Source organism: Lissotriton vulgaris, chromosome 4_1 (genome assembly GCF_964263255.1).
Source record: "Lissotriton vulgaris chromosome 4_1, aLisVul1.2, whole genome shotgun sequence".
In the NCBI taxonomy this organism is placed as follows: Eukaryota; Metazoa; Chordata; class Amphibia; order Caudata; family Salamandridae; genus Lissotriton; species Lissotriton vulgaris.
In genome coordinates, this window is record NC_141691.1 from 738932897 (window position 1) to 738945394 (window position 12498).

Here is a 12498-nt window from a genome sequence, read left to right on the forward strand (position 1 = left end):
GTGACCAGGGTGAGGTATCGCGCTGCGATTTTGTTTATGCCCATCGCACCCATAAAGACTTTAGCCTTAATGGGATTGAAATCGGGATGGTGTTGTGCAAGATAAGGAGATAGCACGTGGCGAAGTTGGAGATACTTATACAATTGGGATATGGGCATTTGGAAGTCGTATTGTATTTTTTGAAAGGATTTAAGGGTCTGACCTTGGAGAAGAGCCCCAATAGTTGAGATGCCAAAGGCATACCAGCCCGCAAACCCAGAGAGGTCAAGCAAAGTTTGCCCCATCACCTGATCCTGCTAAGGGTCTGCCGCCAAGTCACAAAGGCGGTCCGTGTCTCAAGTGGCAGCGACTTGAGAGTCGTGTTGGCATGCAGAATCATGTGTAGTGATTTAGCGCCCATCAGCTAACGTTCAAGAGCATAGGCAGGGTCACGGCGATCCCCATACCACCAATCATTAAGTATAAGGAAATGTGTTGCTGCGTGATACGACTGAATATATGTCTGGGGTCACAAGGACCCCACAGTACGTGGCTTGATAGCACGCTCATAGCGTGACCAGCACGGAGCCCCCCACAGAGAAAATGGCTGAGTATCGAGTTTAATTGCCGAAACCAGGCATGTGGTATGGGGTAGGGATGACTTGGGAGTTGATATAGTAAATAGGGCAATGAAACCATTTTGAAGATGGCCGCCCTACCAAGCAACATCAGTGGCAATTGTGACCAAGAGCTCACTTGTTGTTTAATCGGAGGTAGCAGTGGGGCCAGGTTTTTAGTCCAGGAGCCAGATTGGGATGAGGACAGGAACACCCAGTGGTACTTAAATCAGTCTGGGGCTTCTGTGACCTGTTGCACCCATGTTCTGAGATGATTGCCACCACATAGAGGCCACAAGTAAGACTTGGAGGCATTCATGTAAAGACCAGAGCTTTGTTCCAGAATTCCCATTATACGAAGCAGGCACGGACCAGATCTGTTCGTATGTGTAAAAAAGGACAGCACGTCATCAGCATAAAGTGATATGCGGTCGGATACCTCCCGTGAAATCATATTTTTGAGCGCCAATGCACACCCATGCAGCGAGTGGCTCCATAGCTAGTGCAAACAGGTATGGAAAAAGAGGGCACCCCTGCCGAGTGCCTCTTCCAATACGAAACGACTATGAAATTGCATCCGCGATGCTTATGAGGCTGTAAGGTCCGTGTACAGAAAGCAAATATATATCTAAGAAGCTTAGGGCCGCTATTCAGGAAGTCTAGGAGTGCAAATAGGTAGGTTCAACTGAGGGAGTCAAATGCCTTGTCCATGTCTGTGAGAAGGAGAGCAGCAGGTTCCTGCAGTTGGTCAGCAGTGGCAATTGCATTATGCACACGACAAATATTGTGACGGGTGGTGGGGTCTGGCATAAAGCCGGACTGATCAGAATGGACCAGAGTAGTGATATGTGGGACTATCCAATTGGCAATAATTTGGACCTGGAGTTTGACCTTGATGCTGAGTAAAGAAATATGTCTATACAACGTTTTTACCTCTGGGGCACTGCCCAGCTTAGGGAAGACTACTATCTCGGAATGACGCCAGTCTGCCAGTAAACGGCCATCCTCCGCAGCAGCTTGTAAAGCAGCCAAATAGTATACTGAGAGCTGGGATGAGTATTTCTTATAAAACTCACAGGGAAAACCATTAGGACCCAGCACCTTGCCTGGGTGCATATCTGCGAGGGTACTTTGGACCTCCTCTACGGTGAGTGGGGCATCTTAGTCATTGCACACTGAGTCTGGCAGAGACTGCGGGGGCAAGTCAGCCAAGAAACGGTCGACGGTGGCTGGCGAGAGGGTCTCCCGCACGGCGTCACGATTCATGTGGTTTACAGCAATTCTTGTAAATATTTATTGTTAATATGTTTTGTTCTAATGATGTTATGTATCAGTAAGATATTACTCGCAATGGTTTATGTATTATTAAGATGTAATTACAATTGTTTAGGAAAGGAGATGTGTTATAGTCTCCCCTTTAACTTGCCACTGTACTTGTACATTCTATTCTGTGACTCGTGGGGAGTAACTATGACAACGTTGGAAGGGTTGGCAGTTGGAGCTTTACCCAAGGATTGAGCAAGGTGTGGTCCAAGGAGCTGTGCTATGTTGGTGGAATTAAAGGAGTTAAGAGACTAACTGATCTATCTCTTCCATCTTTACAAGGATGTTAGCTGTGTATGTTCTTGTTGTACATGTAAATGTTCCTTAATATTGTATACACATCAGTGTTACCCAAATCAAGGGATGAAGCACCACCATTTCGGTGGGTCCGGGTCCTGGGGGTAATTTTGGGTGCCATCTTTCTTTGGGACACCTCATCCAGCGGCGGCCGCCATCTTGGAGCGGACTCGCACGCTCAGGGCCGATTGGAGCGCCGATTTAAAGCCGCTCCCTCACGCGCAGCATGACGCGCAGGTGGACGCCTTCGCTTAGCCTGAGTCGTGCCGGAGTCCTGCCCGTCTGCGCCCGTCAGCGTCCCGGAGGCGGCGGGGCAGCGGGGGACGCCGATCCGGCGACACTCTGGCTGAGATGATTTGTTACACCTCCAGCTCCTGCCGCTTCGTCTTCCCGGGGCGATTTAAGGGTAAACGACGTTGCCCGGGTTGTGGCTGGACGCCTTCCTGGACCCGTGTCAATGTCCCTCGTCCAGCAACAGCTGGCGCACAGCATCTTTGCTTGCTGCTGAATACGAGGTCGGTAGGTTGCCATGCCCTGCATATTTACGATCTTCTTGTTAGGGAAAATCCCCTATGTCTGCTACTTACCGAAACCTGGCTGGGAGAGGCTTCCAACCCGGATGTCTTCTCGGCCATTCCTCCGGCGTACAATATCTTCCGGCAGGATAGAGTGAAGGGTAGAGGTGGGGGAGTGGCGGTAGTGGTGAAAAAGAGCGTTTCCTGCTCAGTGCTTCCCCTGAATTCCATCGGGAGCGCTGAGTCGCTCGCCTTCACGCTCAGACTGTCCCCGGGCCAGGCTCTGAAGGGGTTGCTGGTTTATAGACCACCAGGCCCTGTGGGTTCCTTCCTGGAAGATCTGCAGACAGCTGTCTCTGAGTTGGTGCTGACCTCACAGCACTGCGTCGTGGCCGGTGATTTCAACTTCCACCTTGACGTAGCGGATGACCCGGATGCGGTCAAACTGTTGGATATTACATCTCCACTGGGTCTTATACCGTTCGTGTCGGGGCCAACTCATGAGAAGGGGCATACCCTGGATCAGGTGTTTTTGTCTGTCCCTCTTACGGAGGTTGACACCCTGCCGGTGCTCTGGACCGATCACAGGCTGATCAGATTTTCGGTGCTGGAGAGTGCGCGGGCGGATAACAGCGCCTCTGTCTTGTCTAGACCGGCCTCGAGAGCGCTGCACAGAGTGACACCTGATATGCTGGAACAGGCGCTTCTGGATCACCCATGCCACCTTTTGGGCGATCTGGATAGCGACTCTGAGGCTTTGCAGCTATGGCTCATTGATAGGCTGGACGATCTGGCCCCCAAGGCAGCCCCCCGGTCCACGGCGGCACGGCAATCTGCACCGTGGTTTACGGAGGCGCTTCGTGTGGCTCGTAGCCAATGCAAGGTGGCCGAGAGGGCCTGGCGCCTTCTGTATGATGGGGAGGCTACACTCGCCTATAAGGCGGCGGTGAAGGCCTACCATCGGGACATCCTGGGAGCTAAGAGGGACTATTTGGCTAGGAGGATCGAGGCATCTGCGAACTCCTGTAAGGAGATCTTCACCATTGTGAAGGAGTTCACGACCCCTAGCTCTCAATCGCCCCCTTTAGTTTCTTCGGATGTGTGGGCATGTGATCTTGCCGGTTTCTTTACTAATAAGATCAAGGCGATTCAGGCCTCCTTTGTGGAAGGACCGGAGGATGGAAGCGGCGTCACCAGGGCTGGTTGCGGACTTCCGCACACACCGGCGGCGGTGCTGTCTGATTTTCCTGCTGTTTCCAGCGATGTGTCCAGGCAGCTGCTGGCCAATCTGAAATCTGGCTCGCCACTTGACCCCTGCCCCGCCAAATTTTGGACTGGGATGGCAGCGATGGTGAACCCGCTGGTTAATCCCATCCTCAATGCCTCTCTGAGGGAGGGGAGGGTCCCTAGCTCTTGGAAAAGAGCGATGGTGATCCCCCTCCTAAAGAAACCGGGTCTCGACGGCGAGGTTCTGGCCAACTATAGGCCAATTTCACTTCTTCCGGCCCTCGCGAAGATCACGGAAAAACACGTCCAAGGGGTCCTGTCGAGCTTTCTGGAAGCTAACAATCTGCTCCACCCATCCCAATCCGGTTTCCGTCCTAATTTTAGTACGGAAACGGCATTGCTAGAGGTCACTGAGATCATCAGGGAGACTCTGGATGTCGGCGGGAGGGCCATGTTGGTCATGTTAGACCTATCGGCGGCCTTCGACACCGTCCCCCATAGGGCGCTCTTAGCGAGGCTTTATGACATCGGCCTTAGGGGGACAGCGCTCAGGTGGTTCACATCTTTCCTTGAAGGCCGCCGCCAGACGGTCTGGGTTTCCCAGAGCTCTGGCGAGATGCCGCCACTGGGAGTTGGGGTTCCACAGGGTTCTGTGTTGAGCCCCACGTTGTTTAACATCTTTATGTCCCCTTTGGCGGCCTTGGTGGAAGCATATGGGGCCCAGATTGTCTCCTACGCCGACGACATGCAACTCCTCTTCACATGCGGGAAAGACCAGGAGTTTGATGGAGGGAGAATTCGGGACTGTCTTACATTGGTCTTTGACTGGTTCCAACGGAACAGTCTAAGGGCCAACTCAAGCAAGTCCGAGGTTCTATTCTTCGGTTGCGTTGCCGATCCGGAGTGGCAGCACTGGTGGCCGTCCGACATGAGCCCTCCTGCACAGTCTTCCTTGGTGGCTAAAAATCAGGGTGTCAAGCTGGACAACCAGCTGTCGCAGCAAACACATATTCTGGGTCTGGCTGGCACCTGTTATGGAATTTTGAAAATGCTCCGTAAATTCCTGCCCCTGCTGTCTGAGGAGCACAGGCGTATTACTGTGCAGGCTCTCGTTGGCTCTAGGCTAGACTATGCTAATGCCCTCTTTCTAGGCCTCCCTGATTACCTAGTTCAGCGCCTACAGGTGGTACAGAACTCTGCCGCCCGGGCTATCTTTGGCCTGCGTAGACGAGCCCGAGCCTCCGGGCTGCTACAGGCGCTACACTGGCTGCCTATCCGGAAGCGGATCCAGTTTAAATCCCTGACTTTGATGCACAAACCTCTGTTTGGATCAGGGGCTGGATACCTGCGGCGGAGACTGGCCTTTTATCGACCAGTCCGCTCCTTGCGTTCGGAATCCCTTTATAAAGCGGTGGTCCCTCGGGTGAGGAAGGCCCGCACGGGAGGGCGTTCTTTCAGCTGCAAAGCTCCCCAGCTGTGGAACTCGCTTCCTCTTTCGCTGCGCAGCACTGCCAATTTGCTCCAGTTCAGGAAGAGCCTGAAGACCTGACTTTTTAATCTTTAGGCTGTTCTTACTGTTTCTGTTTCAGTTCTTTTCTTATTCTTTTTGCTGTGTTGTGTTATTTTTATTCTGAGTTGCAGGTGGAAAGCACCGCGACACTCTTTTCGAGTAGCCGTGTGCTATACAAGAGCGTTATAACATAACATAACATAACATAACATGGTCCTGAATCTGTGCCTCATTAGTGCACATGAGAAGAATGTTTATGCAGAGTTTATCTAGTCATCATTCAGCCCTGTTGCGTATATCTTCAATCTATATTCCCCTTGTTGTCCTTGCTCCAGGAGTTTTTTAATCCTTCCACTTGTGAACCTTTTCACTGAGCATCCATGATAGGTAATTTCCTGAATGTCCTTTAGATACAAAGTGGGCAGTAATCTTGATTGTATTGTGGAGGCGCCTAATGTTGCTTTGAATTCTTCCCTATGTATCGAAGGCCGCATGGACATCTTATCAAATTGATCATGTTTTTTGAGTTACAATTGCTATGACTACAGTTTTCCCACAGTTGTTTCAGGCTTATGTTCAAAACACAGGCTTCACATACTGAAAACAGTCATTTTAGTTCCACAACAGAACTGATGTTGTGGGTGGATGTTGGGGCTTTTTACACCAGTATACCCCAGGAGGAAAGTAATCAAGAACATTCTACATGGCTTTTGTTTGCCAGCATAAGATGAATTTAAGGTAGGCCTGGGTGAAATTTTAAGTAAACCGGAGTAATTGGAGTAATTTCTGAACTTTTGCGTTAAGCTTGTGAGGCAAAATCGCCAATAAGTATGCGATTTTGCCCACTCTTATAATTCAGATTAATTCAGGGCACAAAATGCCTAGAGCAAGAGCAGAGAAATTGAGTGTGAGTGGCTGCTGGCTGCTGCTGTTCGTGTTCTGTTGCATTTTGCGCTATTTTCCTAGGGAAAAGTGCATCCTTGAGTCTATTTTGGATACAAGGGTGCTTTTTGCACTAAGAAAATAGAATTAAGTGGTAGGTTATGCTCCTTACATATTTCTGCGCAATCTCGCATCATTTGTCATTATTTCATGTAATAACATCACAGCAAATTATTTGAGTTATGTCCACCCCTTATATTTAAATGGACCCAACAATTCAAAATTAAGTAAAGATCAGTCAATAAGCACACTAGTATATTTTAATAGCTGGCAACAAGATTCATTTTATTAATTTGGATCCCTTCAGAATCGAAGATAGTAGATAAAACCGATTGTTGTCTCAGGACACTCAAAATGACATTGATTACATTTTTCATTATTCTCTGTATGAACGTGTGTGGTAGAGGCAGGTATTACGCATCACGTGACACGCTAGCCTGCCATGAACACAGTTTAAAAGGACATCGCAAAGAAACATTGAACTCTGCAGCCAGGATTGCAGTGGGGCTCCAAACTAGGTGAATAATCAACATGGTACCCATGACGCAGTGAGTACAGAGATTGAGACCAATTTACTCACCGTTTGAACCCTTGCATAGACAAACTCTTCTTGAGATTGTTGCCAGATTATCCTATATCTTACACCAGTCAGCATATTTTGTTTCCCAGTAAATATTTTTACCACACACTAATAGCTAAGGCCTGCAGAAACTTTCCGCCCACAATTTCCTGTGGGGCAGCACCCTTGATGTTTCCAGAATAAGCTATCACTGATTAATTGTTACTGGACTATCCACCATCCATTTTCACATTGTGTGCTGAGCAGTATGTCATATATGATATAAGTTTATTATATTTAAATGTTGAATCTAGTTGGAATGCATGGGACTTCCCTCAACATGAGGATTCATACATGATTTAACCTCTTCACTGCAGCACGAATTCCGCCACAGTGCTGCACCAATCATGGGCACGGTCATGATGGCTCCCGGCCGTCGTGCGCACATGCCCTCCATGACTCATGACGGCCGGGAACCGTCCTGAGCATGTAAGAGGTTAATATGATTTAATGTCACGCAGTAATCACCTCAGGAGGGATACCTTGGCGCTGAAGCAAATCACTTGCGGGAAAATACTCGGAGTTAGAAAAGTACTGTCTTGAGTATCTTTCTTCATTTCCGTGAATGCCTGTGTGCAGTGCAGTGTTTTGTAATGTTTTTATGAACTTTTCCTGTGGGCTAAACGTATGAGCATGATAGGAACCCATGGTAACATTTGTGTTCTTTTCTTTTCAGGCACTTATATATGTATCCTGTAGTTTGGCAAGTAGGCATGTATTCTTCTTTATGTTGTGATGTCTGCAAATATTGTATCTAAGTGACAGTTAAAGGACAAATGTTCCATTCCACTAGACAGGACAAGGAGTTGGATTCATATTTATTTATTTAGCGTGTTTTATATAGCGCACGGCTACCCCAACGGGGTGTCCCGGCGCTCCTGAGAGTGTAAATTAATCTTACTCCTGAAGGAATTAGCAGAAGAGGAATGTTTTTAGTGCCTTACGAAACGGTAGCTCATCCTGGATCATCTGGATGGCTAGAGGGAGTTTGTTCCAGTGGGAAGCGGCACAGGCTTGAAAGGTTTTCCCCCAGAACGTGTCTTTTTAAATCTAGGGGTGATAAGAAGGTTTTTGGTACTGGAACGAAGAGGTCTGGTATTCTTGTAAGGGCGCAGACAGGAGGAAAGGTAAGCAGAGCCCTTCCCCTTTATGGCTCTGTGAGCCAATGTGAGGGCTTTGAATTCAGCCCTCTTCTGTATTGGCAGCCAATGGAGCGAACGCCGGTGTGGAGAAATGTGCTCTCTGAGGGAAACATCACAGACTAGTCGGACTGTAGCGTTCTGAACTGTTTGTAGTCGAGGGCAGAGGCCTGCGGCCAGGCCAATATATAGACCATTGGCGTAGTCCAGGTGGGATGTAATCAATGCCTGGACTATGGTTTTCCTGGTGTTATTAGGGAGAAAGGTGATACATTTTTTGCCATCCTGATTTTGAAAAAGCAGGCTGCTGAGACTGTCTGTATTTGATTGTGAAAGGAAAGGTTGGAGTCCCATCTGACTCCAAGGTTTTTAACAGATTCCTTAGGAGAAGGGGGTGGGCTCAAATCAAGTTGCCACCAAAGGTTGGAGTCGAGGGGGGACGGCTGGTGGAAAAAAAGAACCTCCATTTTCCCAGCGTTAATTCGGAGGCAGTTGTTATCCATCCAGTGTGCAATTTTACGCAGACAGTCTTTTAAAAGGTCAAAAGCGGACTGAGAGGGGCTGTCATAGGAGAATAGGAGTTGGATATCATCAGCATATGAAGTGGCTTTAATACCAGACTGGGCAATCATCTCAGCCAGCGGGGAAAAATAAACGTTAAAAAGGAGGGGGCTTAAGGAGGAGCCCTGAGGGACTCCCCACTTTAATGGGCGGCTTTCTGAAGTGTAAGGGGGTAAAACCCGCCTGAGTTCTGTTTGATAAAAAAGAAGACAGCCATTTCAAGGCTTGACCTTGAATACCCTTAGAGTGAAGACGATCAAGGAGGACAGGGTGAGAGACGGTGTCGAATGCTGCCGACAAATCCAGCAGCACCAACACCGCCCTCGATCCTCCGTCTAGTTTCCAGCGAACAGCATCGGCCATCTCTATCAGGGCCGATTCCGTGCTGTGACCCTGTCTAAATCCGTGTTGTGAATCATGGAATGACCCGTGGGTTTCAAAGAAGCTCGCCATCTGTTTTTGCACAAGTTTTTCCAGTACCTTGGCTGGAGCCGGTAACAGAGAGATGGGTCTATAGTTCGCCGGCTCATTGGGGTCCGCGTTGGTCTTTTTAAGAATAGGGACTAGTAGTGCGTGCTTCCATGCGTCTGGAAAGGTACCAGTCCGGAGGGATTCATTCCAGATACTGTTCAGGACAGGGTTCAGAAGTGGGGCCAAGGCTTTAAATTGTTTAGCCGGCCATGGGTCGGTTGGAGAGCCAGATCTGCATTTGGATAGTTCTGCTAGAGAGGTCAAGGGAAATTTCGTCAAAATTAGATAAGACCTGGGCAGGTTCTGGCCCGGGGGTTGTTCGAGCTGTGAGGTTGTGGGTAAGGTCAAAGCTATCTTTGCTAGGGAAGGAGTCGTAGATAGTGGCAATTTTTTCCTCAAAGTAATCTGATAGACGATTGCAGAGGGATTGAGATACAGGGGACTGTCATTTGAGGGCCATAGGGTCAGTAAAAGATCTCACTGTGTTGAAAATTTCCCTCGCGGAGCCTTGGGGTCTGTTAACTTTTTCCTCTAAATATGATCTTTTGTGATCTATGATCTTTTTTCTATACATTTTGAGGGCTGTTTTATATTCCATTTTGCTATCAGGGGAATAAGAGAGTCTCCATTTTCTTTCCAAAAGTTTGCAGGCGGACTTGCATTTGCGTAGTTCTTCTGAGAACCAAGGGGAGGAGGGGACCGAACGGAATGTTTTCATAGGCCTGATAGGGGCGATTGAATCAATGGCAGAAGAAATCCAGCTATTAAAATTGTTCAACCTAGAGTCAAGATCGGTAGCATCCCTAGGGGCTGTGGAGCCCAGGTAAGCTCCAAGGCTATCTGGAGAAAAAATATTGCTCCAATTACGCCCGAGAGTTTTGGCCTGAACACAAGGTCATTCTTGGTCGGATAAACAAATGGAAAATGGGATGACGAAATGGTCAGCCCAAATCACTGGGTAAGGGTCACCAGTGACTAAATTTGGCAGATTAGAGCATATCAGGTCAAGCGTATGTCCAGCTTTGTGGGTGGGACTAGTGATCTATTGCTTTAGACCTCCGTCTGAGAGAGAGATAAAATTGGTGCACGTGGGATCAGAGGCGTGCTCCACATGGAGGTTAAAGTCTCCAAGTAGAGTGAAGTTCGCGTAACGCGAGCTGGCCTGAAGGACGAAGTCTAGAAAATCCAGAAGGGAAGAGGTCTTGGATTTAGGGGGTCGGTAAACTAGTAAACCCGAGAGGGTTATGTTTGCAGGGAAATGGATGCAGAATGGGAGAGCCTCAATGGAATCTATTTGAGTATAGGGAAAGGAGGAGATGGTCCATACTGATCTATAAATTATGGCAATGCCTCCGCCATGATTGCGACTTTGTCGTTTCACACAGTGGATATTATAGCCAGAGGGGATGGCCAGGGATAGGGCGGGATTAGTTTCCCCCCCTAGCCAAGTTTCCGTCAGAAACAGAATATCCCAGTTATTGTCTGATAGGGATAAAGCTATATCCAGCGAGTGTTTTACAAGAAAGCGGCAGTTAATGAGGTCTGCTTTTATCGGGACATTTTTATTAGTGAGTAAGGACCGCTTGGGGTTCAGTTGGAGGGGGCAAGGAGACACAGAGATGCTATCTGCCTGATCAAGGTTACAAGGCATACACGGGTAGGAGAGAGTGGTGATGTCAGAGGGAAGAGAATATGAGAAAGCGCAGTGGGATTGTCTTAAGTTAAGTAATGTCTTTCTATCATATCGCAAGATGGGAGGTGCTATATGGTCTCTGGCCTTTGCCACGTCCTGGTCGCATACGGGCGCAGATGGGCAGGACTCTGGCACGACTCCGGAGCAGATCCGGCGCGTCCGCTGTAAGCGGCCGCTGCGCGGAGACATGCCTTTCCCTTTTTATACTCTCCGCTAGAGTGCGTGAGTAGGCTTCCCCAAACAAAGATGGCCGCAATCGAATTCAGCCCGCCCGGGACACCGCTGACTCAGCCCTGAGTCGACTGATGCAGGTCCGGATCACACGGGGGTGCAGGGCAGAGTCAGTAAGCTCACCGTGCTTCTTCTAATCAAGCAGGAGGCAGCTGGAGTAAGTGGTAACACTGCTTTCAATTTAGGCGGGTAGGCGAGGGACACAATGATAAAATTTAAAAGCTTAGTAGTCAAGCGTAATAAAGCGTGGTTTTTAAAAACAAAGCTAAGAGATAAAATATACAGAGCACAGAGTGACACAACCTCCCGGCTTCCGCCGCAGGAGGGAATAAGTACACAGCTAGGATACGTAGCAGCAGCTGGGTGCCCTTTTTATACTCTCCGCTCGGTAAGCTCACCGTGCTTCTTCTAATCAAGCAGGTGGCAGCTGGAGTAAGTGGTAACATTCATAGTGGCCTAAGATTTAGGGCAAAAGCAAGTCATAATAGGGTGTAGGGACAATAAAAGCCCAACTCCACCCCTGTTATTGTACTTTTTAACTTTACTTAGAACACCCAAAATAAAAAGAAACAGAGGTGGTCTTAAGGCATTGCTATGCTGCATAATCTGCCAGATAATAATATCCAAAGGGCTCCCTGGGATATGGTTGAGCCCATACTGGCACACTAATAGTGTGGGTGAGGAACTCTAAAAACAAAATACGAATTCTTGGTAAGGGACGGTCCTCTACTCAAACCCTCTTGAATAGTTTTGGGCTATAGGATACCTGTATATATAGATGTATAACTATAGTCCCACAGAGAAGTCTTTCTCTCTCCTCCCCCACACAGAGCTTTCTGTATCAAAGGGCATCTAGTGTTTGGGGTATTATAACAATTCTTCACATATTGCTCTGTCAGAAGCAGCAGCTGATAAATACAGTTGCTTTAAAATGGGAGTTAGGAGGGAAACTTCTTGAGTTTTTAGAATGACTCTTCATCTTCTTGATTTCAGCGAAGAGTGCCAGTCAGCTGTAGACTTTGCATAACTGGTGTCCATTTGGATTATTGTGGAACACATTTCCTAGAGAAAGTGCAAAACCCAGACAAACTTACAGGCAGATTTAGATATTGACAGAGAGGGTACTCCTTGTACCCTCTCTGCAAAAACTGATGGTCTGTTAGCTATATTTAGAGCTGGGTGGACCATTAGTATGTCAGAGACTACTCCAGTGGCAGCTGGTGACATTTGAAAGTGGTGAGGCATAAAATGATTTTTATACTGCACCGTAGCGAGCGAGTGTAGCGAGCCAGCCCGGACAACCTAAGGGGGATTTTCCCCCGCGAAAAATTTGAAAAAAGAGTGGGCAAATGGTGCATTCTCATGCAAATTTAA